We start from the raw sequence: 17,268 nt of genomic DNA, 5'->3' as shown, positions 1-17,268 counted from the left end.
AGGCCGTATAAATCACCACTTGCACATCTAGGGAACACTTGAAAAATGGCACAAACGGCTGCTAGCCCTTCCTCCAGGCAGATGAATGATGCCAAGATTATCACCTCTATATACTCTAGACCTTACTTACATCAATTATCTACTTTTCCCCATTAACTTTAATCAAATTAACGGCTAATTTTTCTGTACCGGCCATGAATTTTTTTTTTTGCCCCACAATTCAACTCCTTATAGTTGTTTTATTTTCCTGGAACTCCTCCCATGTATTTCATTTTTTGGGTTAATAATTTATTAACCTTTCCAGAGAGCTGCAGAATATTGGCCTCTGCCAGCTGCCCCCTGACAGATACATAGTGGAAGCGTTCTACTACTATTAACCAGGAATGAAATAAATCACTTTACAACTGAGCTCTGTTTCAACAAGTATTTTCATACAGGAAAACTCTAATACCCCTTTCACACAGAAAGGCGGTTTGGACGGGTCAAGCTCTTTTATCCGGTAATTGGCAGATCAACGCGGCTCCTTTCACTGGGACTTTGACCACGGAACATTCAACCTGGGTTGACCCTTTCACACAGAAGAAATATCTGTGTTGATCCTCAAATTACTATGTATTTATGCTTGACCCGGTAATATCCTTTTCTGTGTGAAAGAGGGGTATTGTACTGTGGGCTAGGACCAGTGGCATAGCTACATATGTGGCAGACCCTGCGGTGGCTTGGGGGCAGCGCCAGCAGGGTCTGTGGTGGGCGCCGCTGGCTGAACTGGCAGGTGACCCAGGCAGCAGTGAGCCCTGAGCTGGTCCCGCCCTGTACATATCTAATGAGCGGGGACCAAGTGCAGTGCATATGTAACTACGGTGCCTGTAGTCCATCGCCTCACCTCTTCTTGGGGGGAAGAAAAATTTCTAGCTACGCCACTGGCTAGGACCGGCAAAATGAACCGGGACTTTAATGCTGGTTAAAAGCTAGGATTTAGGGACATTTCTGTGTGTAAGTGGTACAGGTACATCACCGATAATATGCTACCTTTGGTTCCATCTCTGTGCCAGATTATCAGTTTTGCCGGATTATTGATGGTATCCCCAGTCCGGATTGTCTGGATTAGAAGAGGCACTGGATCATCAGGTGGTGGAAAATCAGTGGTGTACCTGTATTACTCTCCATGTTGCCTTTATCTCTATGCTGCTTAGAAACAATACTTATACGTGCATAGAGTCATTGGGGCAGATGTATGAACTAGCGTTAAGTGCATTTCTGCTCTCTGGGCATGCGCGAGATCTTGCGTTTATAACGTTTATCGCATTTCTGCAATTAACGCTAGTTAACTAGGAGGGTGATATTTTAATTAGTACTAAAACCACACTTAACGTGCGCTAGAGTAGCGCTTGGCCGGGCTGTCCCCTGCAATCATCCCCTATAATTAGCGGCTAGCGTTGACCTATACCCACTGCAGGGACGAGCTAGGCCTGCTGCTGGCTCCGGGCTGTGTTTGAGATCTCGCGATAAAAGCGAGATCTCGTGCATGCCCAGAGAGCCGGCCAGAGGAGAGAGGGAATTTTTTTTCAAATGTGCGCAGGCCTGAGGAATCGGTGATAAGAAGAGCGATTAACGCTGGGCATAACGGCTCTCCTTATCGGCAGGGGGAAGGGTGTTAATACATTCGGCAATAACGGTGCCGCTTCTACTCGTTATGCAGGAGAAGCGGGACCCATTATATTTTTGGATTGTGGGAGGAAACCGGAGTACCCGGAGGAACAACGTGGAGAACATACAAACTCCGCACAGTTAGGGCCATGGTGGGAATGGAACCTATGACCTTAGTGCTGTGAGGCAGTAATGCTAACCATTACACTGTCCATGCTGCCTCACTGAATGAAATGTGTATTCTGGCAAATGGCTTCTGTCATGCAATACATCTAAATGGTTAATAATATTATATAGTGAAGACATTAGAAATAGACCCACCCCCCTATATTCCTTAAAGCCCCTGATCTTAGATGTTTCTGGATTTGCTGGTCTGCCCGACTTTAGTTATTGGTGATTGTGTTTACAGCACACGTCTGTCTGTGTACTGTCTGTGTTATACAAACCAGGGCACGACGGAGAAGGAGATATCCATCTTAATGTATCTTTCCTGGTGGAGTGTTGTAAATAATCTCTAAAGTGAATGCATAATACAGCAAAGCTACTATATTCGCAATATGTCCAGCGTATAACACAGGACAAGACTCTAGAGTCAGCCTATGAGATCACTTTGTGCACTTGATATGAATGCTGGAGCATTCTCTATGGCTGACATCATAGCTCAGGCATTATAAGTGATTTTCTATATATTCCAATAGCATTGTGGCTTTGTGGTAATGGTGCTTACTGAGTCACAGGACACATTATTCCCACCATGAGAAATAATGACCAGATCTGTCCAATTTGGTCCCGCGTACTGTATGTGGCCATATTGGAAATAAATCTAGCTGATCCATACTCATGTCATTTGGCTTCAGTGGCACATGCATGATGAGCCACAATTTTGCCCTTGTTGAACATCATCTGCGGTTCGGATCACAGAGATGATTGTGTGGCATTTTTAAGAAGCACCAGGTGGCTCGTATGACGTATGACAGCCCCCCCCCCCCCCCCCCCCCCAGGCTAGTACTATGTCAGCAGAGCCGGCCCTAGCCTAAATGATGCCCTAGGCAAGATTTTGGCTGGTGCCCCCTAGCACCGCCACTAGTTCCGCCTCTGACACTGCTCCCCTTTCCCAGCACCATCAACCCTCATCATAGCAGTCATCATTTTGGTGCTCCTACCTGCAATATTTTAAATAGAAACAGTGCACACATTTGGTGCGCAGCCCAAATAGGGGTGCGTTCTTGCTGGGAAGGGGCATGGCCACACAATTTTACCCCAAATTCAAATTATGCCACACAGTAGTGCAACTTTATTCACATTATATCATGTGAGAGTGTCCCTTATTCATGTTACATCACATTGTAGTACCACTTTACCTTATATACATTACTCATCAAATTATACCCTTAGAAAAAAATCCTGAGAAAATATTGTGCAACCCAGCACAAAGCAGTGTGTGCTGGGCAGAGGAGAAGAGCTGCAGCTGCTGCTGTCACTTAAGGGGAGGGGGCCCAGGGCCCCCACTGGGCCCTCCCATCAGGCTTTGGCCTGGGTAATTTGTACCCCCTACCCCTTTCTCTCGGCACCCCTGATAATACCACACAGTAATGCCCCTTACACATGACACATTATTTATGTCCTTATAACCGTAATGCCCCTTACACATTATGCCAACCTTTATTAATGCCCTTCATACACATGACACACATAATGCCCCTTACACATATGTTTCACATTATTAATGCCCTTATACACATGACACACAAAATGCCCATTACACATGTCGCACATTATTAATGCCCTTATACACATGACACACATAATGCTTGTTACACATATGTCGCACATTATTAATGCATTTATACATGACACACATAATGCCCCTTACACATATGCCGAACACTATTGCACAACCAACCCACCCGCAGACCGCACTCGCACAGCCGCTAATACTGTGACCTCTGCCTCTGCTTGGATTCAGATGTTTCCTCATACATCTTGTCTCAATAGGCCATGCAGCTCCTGGCCCTTCTGCTAACGTTGGGTGCCTTTTTTGCTGAAAATTCGTCTTATTTGCATTGTTATGACCAGCACACACAAGGAGCTTCTGATGATTAAAATGATATGCGGCATGCCTATATTTTGTGTGCGACTGTGGCTGTACCTGCATACGGAATGCTATGTTACAGTGATTTCCATGAATACACTATTTCATATGCAGATACAGCCTCACTCACACAGAATATAGGCATGCTGCATATCATTTTAATCAGCAGAAGCTGCTGATGCCCCTAGGAATTCCAAATGCCCTAGGCAATTGCCTAGTGTGCCTATGCCTAAGGCCGGCCCTGTATGTCAGGCCACCTTTTACCATTAATGTGGCGTAGTCATGGATTTTACTAACTGTAGTTAAGTTTTATGGTTATGGTATAGGGGGTTGACAATGTCTAGGAAGACAGTCCTCACTTGGTCGACCACTAATGGTAAACAGTGACTAAGTTCACACCGAAAAATGTTGGTATACAGACACATCTAGGGTTGACATGCACTGTGTCAACCACTGAAGTGCGACATGGGCTTAGGTTGACACCTGAAAAGGTCGACATGGGCTTAGGTCAGCAGGGTCATTAGGTTGACATGGGCAAGGTTGACAGTCTAAAGGTCGACATGGGGTTTTCACTTTTTTTTTTTGAGGTGACATGTGCCGACAGGCGGTATTTCATACCCTACCATCCACTAAGGTGTGCAGGGAGAATAGAATAGTGTGCCGAGCGTAGAGAGGCACCATGCCCGAAGCGTGGCAAGCACAACGAGCCATGCGAGGGGGCGCGGTGCACCAATACGGTGTCCATGTTGACTGTGTCAACATTCAGGAAAGAAAAGTTTAAAACCCATGTTGAACTTTGGACTGTCGAACTTGCCCATGTCGACCTAATGCCTGCGTCGAGCTAATGACAATGTCTACATTAACAGATGTCGACCTAAACCCATGTAGAACTTCAGTGGTTGACTCTTTGACCCAGTTTTATATATATATATATATATATATATATATATATATATATATATATATATATGGTATATATATATATATATATATATATAGAGAGAGAGAGAGAGAGAGAGAGAGTGACATCATACCACTGGGACTGAAAGCATAGCTGCCTCAGTACAGTGATTTGGGTAATATTTAGGTAAGATGTATTTTTTTGTTCTTTTGATTCTGAAGACGAGCAAAATACGCTCAAAACGTTGCTACCAATTGAGACCGCTTTGTCGAACGAGTGCCCATTTCTCTTGTTGCTATTGCTAGTGGATGAGCCTCCACACTGACCGAGCACCACAGCCTGTTGACAACCTACACAACAATTGAGTGCTGATCTTGGAATTACATAATTTGACTGTACAGATATAGGTGTTAAACAGGCTTGCCTACACTGGGTACAGTCTGTTAAGGCACCTCCGTTGGGTCATTTTCTCACTCCAGTTTATTGTCGTGACCATATGCAAGAGGCCTCCTTTCCAAAGACTGCAGGGTACTACTGGCTACAAAAACATAACATTGCCCATTGGAGTAACCTGGAGCTTTTCAGATGTGGATGCTGAATCAATCAGATTCAAGTATAACTTATTACAAACCGTAAATTACAGTTGGAACACTTTGATAAACTTGTCCCAGAAGTGTCGCAGAGGACGGAACCTAAAGTCCCAATTAAAACCCCTTCATCATTTGACCCCCCGACTAATAATGTAATGCTGAAAAGCTTTAACAAAGTACTGGACTATCAAGCCTTACAAATAGGCAATAAGGTGAAGGAGGCATACCCTAACCTTTCTAATAACAAATTTATTGCACTTTGAAACTTGACTAATGATGACAGCCTAATCAACCGTCCAGAGGACAAAGGGGGCGGATCATGGTACAGGTTATAGAACAATATAAAATGGAGATTTACCATCAATTGAATGACCCTGATTTTTATAGTATCTTATCCTGCAATCCTACTGCTAATTTCAATCAAGAACTGCACGGTTTGCTGGCAGCAGTAACAGCTAGTCTTATCTTGTCATCTACAGCAAAACATCTATATGAAGCCCACCCAAATGCACCAGTCCTTTACTGGATACCCAAGCTGCATAAGAACGCTATGAATCCCCCAGGTCAACAAATATGCGCAGAAGACCCAATCTATTACATTTATGTACATTCAACTGGTCATCCAGACTCAAAAAACGTAAGGACATTGCACCTTTCATTTTGAAATGAAAAGCTTTACCCCAATTGCCGGAGAATAGCTTGATGTGTACTTTGGACATCATCAGACTCTACACCAATATCCCACATGGAGCGGGTGTAGAGACTGCATGAATATTACTCTCCTCATGCCCACTTTACACTAGTCCTGATTTAACATTGTTATTGGAATTATTGTCACTTACATTAACACATTGATTATTTGATAACAAGTGGTATCTGCACCGCCTGGGCTGCGGAATGGGTTCTTGCGTAGCTCCGGCGTTTGACAATTGTTATATGTTCAACGTAGAAAAGGATTCCTTTATTCAAATGCGACTGCATCATCCAATATTCTCTTTTTAACGAGGTATGTAGACGATCTGATGATTTGGATAGGCTCCAAATCTTCGTTTGAGGAACTTATGGTATACATTAATTCATTGGACAGTATGAGGCCAGCATGACCTCGGTACATTACCTTGATGTCCTGATTACAATTGACCAGGGGAAGATTAAAACGGGTCTGTATAAGAAATCGACTGAAATATGTCTTGGCACTTTACTAGTCAACATCCCATTGCTACCAAAAAAGGCTTACCCTTTTTTTTTATTTCTGCAGGTCCGTCAAATTTGCCGAAAAAGAGATAAAAAAAGAGATCAATTTGATGATTAACAAATTCATCTCCAGAGGGTACGATAAGTCAGAATTATTGAGGGCAAAGAATAAAGCTCGGGCCATCCCTCGGTCCCAGAACATTATTCCCAAACAACACAAAACACAGATAAAATCCCATTTGTACAGAGTTTTAATGCCTGTAGCAACCAAATTGTCCAAGCAGCCAGGGGATTATGGCCAACGGTACAGGCAAATCCTAACCTTCACAAGAAACAATCAATTAAGAGAGCGCACGGAAGTGAAAAAAACAACCCTATTTTAATATAAATAAATGTATATTAAAATTCATATAACCATAAAAATATAAATTTTAAAAGACAATTATACAAATACATATATGTAAGACTTTTCTGATAACATATATATATATATATGTGTCCAATTCCTAGCGGTATGCTCAACCAGCCCAATATTAATGCCTTAGGGTTTATATGTTCTTACCCCAAATATTTCCAGTAACATGTAGTTGTTGCTTTCTGGAGGGGGGTAGGGTGAGCGGAGCCCCTTTCTAGCACCTGCATTCAGGCATAAAAATCCCCATCCGACAGGTATTGACATGCTCTAGCACACACATAATTTACATCATTAGATGTCCTTGCGGTCTCCTATATGTGGGAAAAATTACTTGTCAATTCAAAGATGGAATGGCCGTACATCGGTCGAAGATCAGTCAATTCATGGAAAGTCCCGGTGGCAATGAACAACCCATTCCATGGTATTTCAGAGAGCTTTCCCACAGCTTAGCAACCCTACGGTACAAAATAATAGGTTCCTGCTAACATAAGGTGTGGCGATCTTAACAAATTATTGTTACAACACAAAACAAGGTGGATACACAGTATGACTATTGTGCATCCGGCGGGTCCAAATGAGGTTAGGGTTAGTCACTAACGGTGGGTTATGGTTTACCGATAATCGGTCGAAAATCGGCCATTTTTTGTCCGATGCGCGCTCCCGTGGATCTTTAGCTGAATCTTCTGATCTTACGTGCTGCACAAAAGATCAGAAGATTTAACAAAAGATCCATAGGAACACACAAGGGACCTTAAGAAAAATCTTTGGTAAAGATGTGCGCTTGCCTGAAATCTTTTGTCCAGGAAGGAAAAAAGATTTTAAGGCTAATTTATGCGCACATCTTACGATCGCAGATCTTTCTAGTGTGTGGGCACCTTAAGAAGCCTACTTCCTGTCAATCACCTTGCGAATGGCTAGCAAATAGAAAAAGTAGCGTACACATGTGCGGTCTATTGATAATCAGCCGTTGTGCAAAATCGCTCAGCAACGATCAGGTCTGAATTAGACCCATTGTTCTGGACACAACCAAGATGCCTGTTAATAATAGGATCACAATATATCGGGCGTGGTGTATTAGGTCGACGATGTCTAGGTCAACACCAAAAGGGCAACATGCACAAGGTCAACAGTGACAAAAGGTCAACACAAGCAAAATGTCTACATGGAAAAGGTCAACAAATGAAAAGGTCTACATGAGTTTTTCACTTTTTTGTGTCGACACCTGAGCATGTGGACCCTCAATTAGTCTACTGCTGCCCCTTTATCGTTCCCAATTGTAGTCCACATTGATGATCAAGTATGACAATTTAAAAAAAAATCCCCCCCCCAAATCTTTTCATGTGTGGACCACAGCCATATTGATGCTGCCTTATGTAGACCTTTCGCCCATGTCGACCACATGCATGTTGAACATTGACTTAGACATTGTGGACCTACAATCGGGAGACCAAATAAATCACATTAATGTCGGACAAGTTTCTAAATTGAGCTGGAAGAGGAACGCAGCTCATTGCTTTTGGTCTGTTTTCCCAGCGTTCTCCTAAACACAAGAACAGGTCACAGCTACTGTTTATACTAAATGATAATAAGTTAATGGATGAATGACATGACAGTAATACCTCTTGTGCACATGTAAAGAACAAACAACGCAGTTCATCAACTAGTTCATTAGCAAATTCCAATCCTAATGTTCGTAATTAGATTCCTGCTAATTGGCCTGATTTAGACCTGTTCATTGGGCTGCTAATTTTTGGAGTCCTGAGATCAGGTATACACTGCCCCGCCAGAGGGAGATCCCGCCCCATGCAAGCCTGCAAAATTACTTATAACAGCTTGTGAAAATATTGCAGACCTGTGAATATCTGCAAATTCATTGGCAAGCCGCTCATCTTCGTATAATTTTACCAGTGTGTGCAGTCTGTGTGTAGCCCAAGCAGGGCCGTTTTAAGCCTTCAGCAGGGGGCCCGGGTCACTTTAGATACTGGGCCCCCTCCCACTTGTCATTACTGGCCGCAAACTGCATGGGAGAATATTACACTGTCAAAGCCCAGAGTAAAGGCAATATAAACTTGGTCAATGGGTAACTGCAGGGGGGGGGGGGGATTAATATATATGTATATATACCACATAAATAGCCAGTGTTTGTCCCTTTGTACAATAATTTGTAGTAGACCTCACAGGCTCAGCGCTGCTTCTGATTAAAAACCCTCCCATGGCGAGGCTGCTGCTACTGTCTTCCATGGGCCTGAGAAGCATGTGATGACCTCCATCAACCAGAACCCAGAACAAGCTTCTCAGCCTCTGATCTCTTGTGCAAAGTCTCATGGGTCAACTCCAAGTAATACACTGCACACCTGTGCAGTCAGTGTGCCTTGGCTCCCGATGCTCAGCACCATAAATCACTACCCCACTCCCATGCACAAAACCTTTAGCTAAAAAAAATAAAATACATGCTGACCACAGAACCCCCCCTTAATCCGGCCCTGAGCTCAGGTCTTACTCGACAGCTGCAATATACACAGACTGATCGGGACCAGAGCTGATGTCACATGACTTCCCCTAAAACGCCTGGGCATGCCTGTGTTTTCCCTGACACTCCCAGAAAACAGGTGGTTCCCACCCACAACCTCCGACTTCCTGTCCGTCACCTTGCAAACGGCCAGTGGTTAAAAAAAAGTAGCAGGATTTTATTGATTATCGCCCGGTCTGCAAATTCACAGCAGTGCGAACAGTTGTGAATTAGGCCCAATGTCCCTGTAAGTCCATATTTATACTGGGTTCACACTGTCAATGGCAAACAATTTTAATCCTGGTGGAAGTGATCCCATGTTAAAGTCCTGCTCAGCTCAGAAGTAAATCATCACCACATAGAGGGACAACTTTTCTTGAGGGACAAACTTGTCAAGAGTAGCTAATGTTCACGGAGCACTGCAAGATGACATTGTATTTAAAATAGGACTTACACGTCCCAAGCCCTGTCACAGTTTAACTTCCTCTTGTATACTTTATAAAGATGAATGTGTCTCCTATGAAACTAAAAACCCAAACACTACAGGAGCTCTTGCTAAATGTATTTATTTGAAAAAATCCAAACTCACTTTCTCCAAGGTAAAAGCAGACTTTAAAATTTATGGCTGGCTTAACGCCTGCCACGGAGATTTGTTAACCTGTACTACGCACAGCTGTGCTAGTGTCTCTTCAGAGGGGGCGTAAGGCTGCAATTATGGTTAAAGAGCTTTCTTACATTTTGTAACTGGGATATCCGCAGACACAAGCCCATAAATGCCATCTTCTTCAGCTTTCCTCAATGTGCAAACTGCAGTAAAACAATTATAGAATCCATTCAGAGTCCAAAGGGGCAAATTTATGACCCATCCGCATCTCAATTGCAGTTGAGATGTTATAATTTGCCCAAATCTGCAATGCTATATTGGATACAAGGAATAGAGTCTGTGAGAAAGTTTTGTCCCAGAGAATCTTTTCCCAGCACCTCGCAGGGTATTTTTTTTTTCAAAAATGTAAATACGCATGTTCCGCTCCCTACCCACTTCCAGCATGTGCACCAAAATATGCTTCTAACTTGTTCACTTTTGTTATACAATTGCAACCATGTTTGCTTTGTATAAAATCATAGGCCTGTGCTCTCACACCTCTTAATCCGTAACCCCTGCGTAAGTTTTTCCTCCCCCCTATTTCTGTCTCCCATGGAAAAAAAACTCTTTTTTTTCAAGATGGCCGATGTGAAACTGCAACAAAGGAATGGAATGGCGGGTCCCCCGCAAGGTTACTCCCCCTGTCTGTGAAGCCACACCTCTTTTGAAGACTGCTTCTCTGGCACATACTTCGCCACGCCTGGTGTCACCGACCCCACAGTGTCGCCACTGTCGTTTTGTGTTGTAACTGTTCAGGAGCAAATATACTTGCTACAAGTCTTTGCAAGCCCTTTTTAAGGTTTGCAAAGACTTTAAAAAAATTGTCAATATAATATGTTGGTGACATAGAAACATCAGTTTATTTATTAAAAACATAGACTTAAATGGCAGATAAGAGCCACTTGGCCCAACTAGTCTGCCCCTTTTTTTAACCTTTAGGTAACCTTAACCCTATTTGATCCTTAGTTCTTTGTAAGGACATTCATATGCCTATCCCAAGCATGTTTAAATTGCTCTTCTCTGTCAGGATGCTATTCCACTCATCCACTCAGGGATGTTTTTATGACCGGACAATAGTGTGTGCAACTAACCCTTGGTGCGCTGTTGTTATTCCAGTTATTCAAGTCTTTCCCTACATTGATTATTGATTTAGGGAAAATTACATTTATGCCTCCTTGTACTTAGAGAATGTAAGTAAGTTTAATTTATATAGCGCACTTTCTCCAACAGGACTCAAGGCGCTTTACAGACATTAATAAACAATGCACATAATACAGAGGATGTAGTTAGTACAGTCACAGACAAAAGAAACCCTTAAGCACACAGTAAGCATAATGCAGGAGTGGTGCAGCATTTTGGATAATAACTTCCATGGGTTGTGTACTCCACCCTGACAAGGTACCAGGTGCGGCAGCCATTTTATGCGCTCTGCGTAGGATTACCCAGGGTGAAATAGATTACCTCTAAAAGAAATTACCAAAAATAGGTGATTTCAGTGTATACTCAGGTCCATTTATTTTTCATCCCATCCACAAGTGCACTAGATGGGGCAGCCATGGTGGGCGCACTACGAAGGTTACACTGTAGGAGGCGAGCCATACAAGGACCCAATGCATATATTGGAAAGCAAATACTTGTGTAGTGATATGATAAACCCTGCACAGAAACATCCACGTGACCCACATCCTGCCCGCAGAGATACCATCTGAGGCAACCAGCTGCATAGGTCAGAGCTAGCAGGGTGTGCAATCTGCAGAGGTACACATTACAGGAAAGCACATGGTGGGGTAGATGTGTGCTGCAGGGGTGGGGGGAGGGGGGAGAGAGAGAAAAGTCATGAACACACCTGACGACAGGGAAATATTACAAATCATTTTCATAGAGTCATCAGTGTCCTGGTCTCATGAGAGCAGTACAGGTGGTTATGAGAATGTGGGGAGCACATAAAAGTACGGGGGAAGAGTTGCTGCATAGGCTGGGTCTGGTGCTTCCCCTCACAGCTCCATGCTCACCATGAGGGGTAGGCCTGGGGGCAATCCTGGTGTTCTCAGCCATAGGGGTGGTGGGCCTGGTCCAGGAATTCTCATGGCAAAGGTGAGTTGAGGCCACATGATGTTCCTGAGTTTTTTTGGTTATAATGCAGTCCTTCAGCAGTAATGTTGGTTTGTTGTTTGCCTTTTGGTTTCCTTTGCCGGTATAACGCTGCTATTAATTTAAAACTGACCCTTTAGACACTAGACTCCTAACGTCCTAAAGGACTGAGGTCCAAAACTATAATGAATATCAGCCTAAACAAACATATGTCCATCCTGATTTTACTGCGCCACCCCATTACACCTCCCCCACCAGCAATGCACGATGGAGTACAAGCATTGTCTGCGTACAATATGTCCACAAGATAATGACCTACAGTATGCACCTTTCAGGAAGCATATTTATTGTGCTTTCACAATCCTTGGTACAAAACGCACACTGATGAGGATGATGATGATGATGACAATGACGATCATCATGATGATGGAGACAATAAGCAGCTGCTTCTGATTAGCTCATTGCTTCTTGAGTCATTCCAAATGTTATTTATTAGATATTTGGAATTAGTCCCCATTTGTTATTTTTTAAAGGGAAGGCAACGGATGTTTGCATTTAATTAACTTAATTAGTACTTTAATGTATCTGTATTGAAATATAATTGGCACGGTAAATTAAAATCATGTTAATACTATACCGCAGTCCTGGTGCTCAAGGGCAGACTATAGGCCCTTAACTTCTGTCACATTCTATGCAATAGGACCCCAAGAGCACTGAGTTTCACACAATTGAGTTCCGAGAATTCGTAAACTGAACGATTATGGAATGTTAGCATCGTGCATGCATAGGCAAACAGCGGAATAATATCCGTATGCAGGGCCGGTGCTAGGGTGTCCGGCGCCCTCCTGCAAACCATACATTTTGCGCCCTTTCACATTGCCATTGCAACAAGCTGCAGCCCGATTGTGGGAGTGTATGCAACATGTAATCCTATGGAGGATCTCGGGTACATGTACATATATGCATACACCATCTCAGTGCTGTGTCCGCAAAATGTTGCAGGCACTAAAGCTGCCCATACACGCTGTGAGAATCGCATACGTTATGGGCTAGATCGCATCGCATCGCACGGCATGCATGCAATGTGTGTGCGATGCGATCCGAAAGCAGTACAAAAAGTATGTGCAGCACATACTTTTTGTACTGTGTGATGCGATGCCCGATTGCAGCGTGTATGGCCACCTTTAGGCACATACCCAGCCCATTATTTAAAAAGTGTCTAAATTAATATAAAAAAATATTTAAAAAATTGTTATAAACATGTATAATAAAAAACTCACTGTTATTTTGCTTTTTAAGTCTTGTGCAGTCCCTCCTCGTCTATCTGCCTAGGCAGGATGCTGAGGACGCCATTACACCCCTCTCGTGACTGAGGGGGAAAAGGAAGGGAGAGAAGGAAGAGATGGAAGAAGAGGGGAGGAGATAGAGGGGGCGGAGTGTTGAGGACTGGCAGTGGCACTGGCACAGCACACTGAGAAGAGGGAAGAAAGGGGAGGCGGCGCTGCTGCCTGTTCGTCATTTGATTGACAGCTGACAGGCGCAGGGAGCAATGGGTAGGGGGCAGATCCGGACATAACATGTCATCCAGGCATTCACAGACAGCGCTACATGCCTCAACGCAAGTGTCCGTGGGGAAGAGTGGGCAGGTCGCAGGTGGAGGACAGCGTGTGCATGGTGCAGGGAGCTGCTCAGCCTCTCCATACTGCCGCCCGCTGTCAGACAGGCGCTGCGGGCGGCATGCAGGAGGCAGTGACAGTGAGGGCTGAGGCAGCTTTAGCAGAGCAGGGAGGGAGACCGCGCCTTTTCAGTATGGCGCCTCCCTTTTTTGCAGGAGCTGCTGAGTGGGTAGCGCCGGCCCTGTCCGTATGCATAGATGTCGAAGCGTAGCCGCAGTTTGGTTGACAGAAAGCCAACGTTTAGGGGTGGAACTATTTTTTCTGCATGAGTTTGTGAAAATGCAGGTGTGACCAGGCATTTTTCGGGTGGGTCTCTAATGCCACCTTCAGTCTGGTTCTAGTGGAAGTTCCAGACTGGCGCGGATGGAAAAAAGTATACGATGGTTCATTTTTTGCAAATGCATTTGCAATTTGGCAAGTGACTCCTATTCTTTCTTTCTGGGCGGAGACTGTGTGCTCATAGCCCACTGCAAGGGTGTAACTACCATAGGTTCAAGGGGAGGGGGGGGCAACTGCTATGGGGCCCAGAGCTGATGGGGGCCCACCTTTACTGTCTAAGTAATATGTTTTACATACAGTTATCACCATCACTTGCTAAATAGGGGGCCCTTACAAACTTTTACTATGGGGCCTACGAATATCTAGTTACGCCCCTGGCCCACTGCGAATTCTCTGATTCGCGACATGCTGAATTAGGCCCAGTGCCTGAAGGTTACCTTAACTAAGTAATAATAATGTGCCCATTTATTTTCTTAACAGTTGGTATAATTGCTGATAATTAGAAGGGCATATAATGAAAGGAAAGTTAGCAGATAGATGAGGAACAGGTAGCTGGCGTTATCGTGGACAAAGCTAATAATTTAGTGCTTTTGTTTCGTGTCTTGATTGAGCTCCATGCGGCCCCCAGCAGCCCTTCTTCTGTCCTCTGTGTTATGATGCAATTAGGAACTGCATTCTTTTAGCATTTGTAATTACCCTGTGGAGCAGATGGGAAATATAACTTAAACAGCATGTTCACAGCTCTGCATAGACCTTCATTGCAAAAATAGGATTTAAAGGACACCTTAAGCTGACAATTTACCCAAATATTGTAATGTGTCCCTCTGAACCAGGTACAGGAGGAACCTCTTCAAATTCCATTGGTAGGTAAAGGTTTCTCCAGGGAAAATCCAGTGAGGGGGAAGATGTGAAACGCTACTGATAAAGACTGTATTTGGCAATTTCAGCTTTGCGTTTGGCAGCCAGCCTAGTTTTATTCCTTGAGAACGGTAGGGAGGGAATATTTAGATTTGTTTGAATTGGGCTTGATCAAATGCTAAACATTCAAGGTGGGTCTATTAGGCTTACAGGGGGTCAACTCATTTAAAAAAAAAACACCCCTAGTATACACTGATGTTATTAAATATTATTCTAAGCTTGGTGTTGCAACATTGGGGGCTATTAGTATAGATGATGGCGGCCTGCACACACTGGTTAGTGACAGGCATCATCTAAATGGAACTTCTAGAGGAATTAGTATCTCCATTATTTTGAGTAGCAATAAAGATATCAATTTTGTCTAAAATGACTGAATTTGCTGCTCAACTCATTTTATGTATTGTAAGATTTTTGGGTACTTGTGTAGTTTCACAGCGGCAGTTACGTAGTCAGTGTAGCGTCCCTGTCAGAATCAGCGTAGTGTTCCCGCGGCCAGCGTATTTAACATAGTCAGCATCCCTGTCAGAATCAGTGTAGTGTTTCAGATTTATGATAGGCCAGGTGTGAATGTTTTCTTTAAACACCCCCACTATCCACGCCAGCCCAAAGTGTGGCGAGCACAGCGAGCTCCCGACCTGTTCATACCCCCACTATCCACGTCGGCAAGTAGTTGATCTTATAAAGTGTGGCGAGCGCAGCGAGTCACCGAGCCCGAAGCCTGGTAAGCGCAGAGAGCCCTGCGAGAGGACACGGAATCTATGTGAAATATCCGCGTCCGCTCGCCACGCTTCGGGCTCGGTGGATCGCTACGCTAGCCACACTTTATAAAATCTACTCCATGCCGGCGTGGATAGTGGGGGTATGAACAGGTCTGGAGGACGCGTAACGTGTCCCATGCCGGGATCGCTGCTCTTGCCACGCTTCAGGCTGGCGTGGATAGTGGGTGTTTGAAAAAGAGGCATTTTCCAGCATGTAACATGGAGCACTGGCAAATGCATCCTTTATTGTGCATGAGAAGCACTTTCGCCCACACGCCCCCTTTGTGCACAAGACGCACATGCTACCGAACCCCTTAACCCCATCTCCGTGAGGCGGACACGGGCAGGGTTGCCGTACCCTGCTGCAACAATTACTGAGACGCACAAGCATCTAAGACGCTTGTGCATCTCAGACAGATGGAGCGCCTCTCCCCCGTCGCCCGCATGATCCCCTCTCTGCCATGCAGCAGCCCATAAAGTCATCCTGGAGGGAGTGAACACCTCCCAATGGGACAGCCTTGGTAACTGGCATGTCGAACTTCCAATTGGAAGTCACTGCTACTCACAGTGAAGCCAGTGCAGTCTCACAGACTACATCTGGCTTCACTACAGTGGCGGATTTTACCTGGGGGGGCTGCAGCCCTGCAGCCCATAGAGGACAGATGTCCCCTCTGGAGCAGGAGCCTGGTGGAAGATGACTCCATTGCCTCCTAGAGTTACACCTCTGCTCTCCCCTCAAAAGGAACGTGGCATTGTGCTACTGGGTGCATAGCAACAATGACCCAATGTACAGCAAAATACGCCACTCGCTTGCCAAGGACAGTGGTTGGGATTGAAGAGATTGAAGCTACTCATGTATGACAACTTCCCCAGGGCAATTACATATTTACACCAGAATACACCTTCAACTTTCCCGAGTTTTTTTTTTATAAAGTCCCATTTATCATCATTAAGTGTAAGTGAGAATAGTACATTTATCTTGCCTTTGTAAGTATTTGTAAACTCCTGGTATCAGAGGTATTCATTACATGGGTAACACAGGAGGCTCACTAATATCTTCTGCTTATACTTTATCTCCGATCCTGAACACTGTTCCCATACTGTAGCTTTAGGACCTTCATTCATTAAACTCCCCTTTAGAAGGGAGCAGGGGTGGGCAAACCGGTCATTGAGATCTACCAAATGTCCAGGTCTTCTAAATCACCTAGCTGGTGCACTGCTGTAGTCATTACTAACTGTCAAATTTTCAAATATGCTGCATTCATTCCTACTATAGGACCACAGGTTGCCTGACAAACATGAACTGTTGGTAGATCTTGAGGACAGGTTTGTCCACCACTGGGGTAGAGCATGACAAGTCCCCTCAACAGCATGCCACACTTTGCATGCCCTATTATTAATTAAATCTTCCAATTATCTAGATTCTTCACTGCAGCTAATATTCCATAAAGGAATCTGTGGGCAAGGGCAGTGATTGGCTGCAGTCACTACTGTGATTACTGTGCAGGCTCATCAGAGCCTGCTGTTGAGTCTCAGCAAAACCTTGTGGGAGAAT

Source organism: Crinia signifera, chromosome 4 (assembly GCF_055691185.1).
Source record: "Crinia signifera chromosome 4, ASM5569118v1, whole genome shotgun sequence".
Lineage (NCBI taxonomy): Eukaryota > Metazoa > Chordata > Amphibia > Anura > Myobatrachidae > Crinia > Crinia signifera.
Note: the sequence above shows the minus strand (reverse complement) of the source record.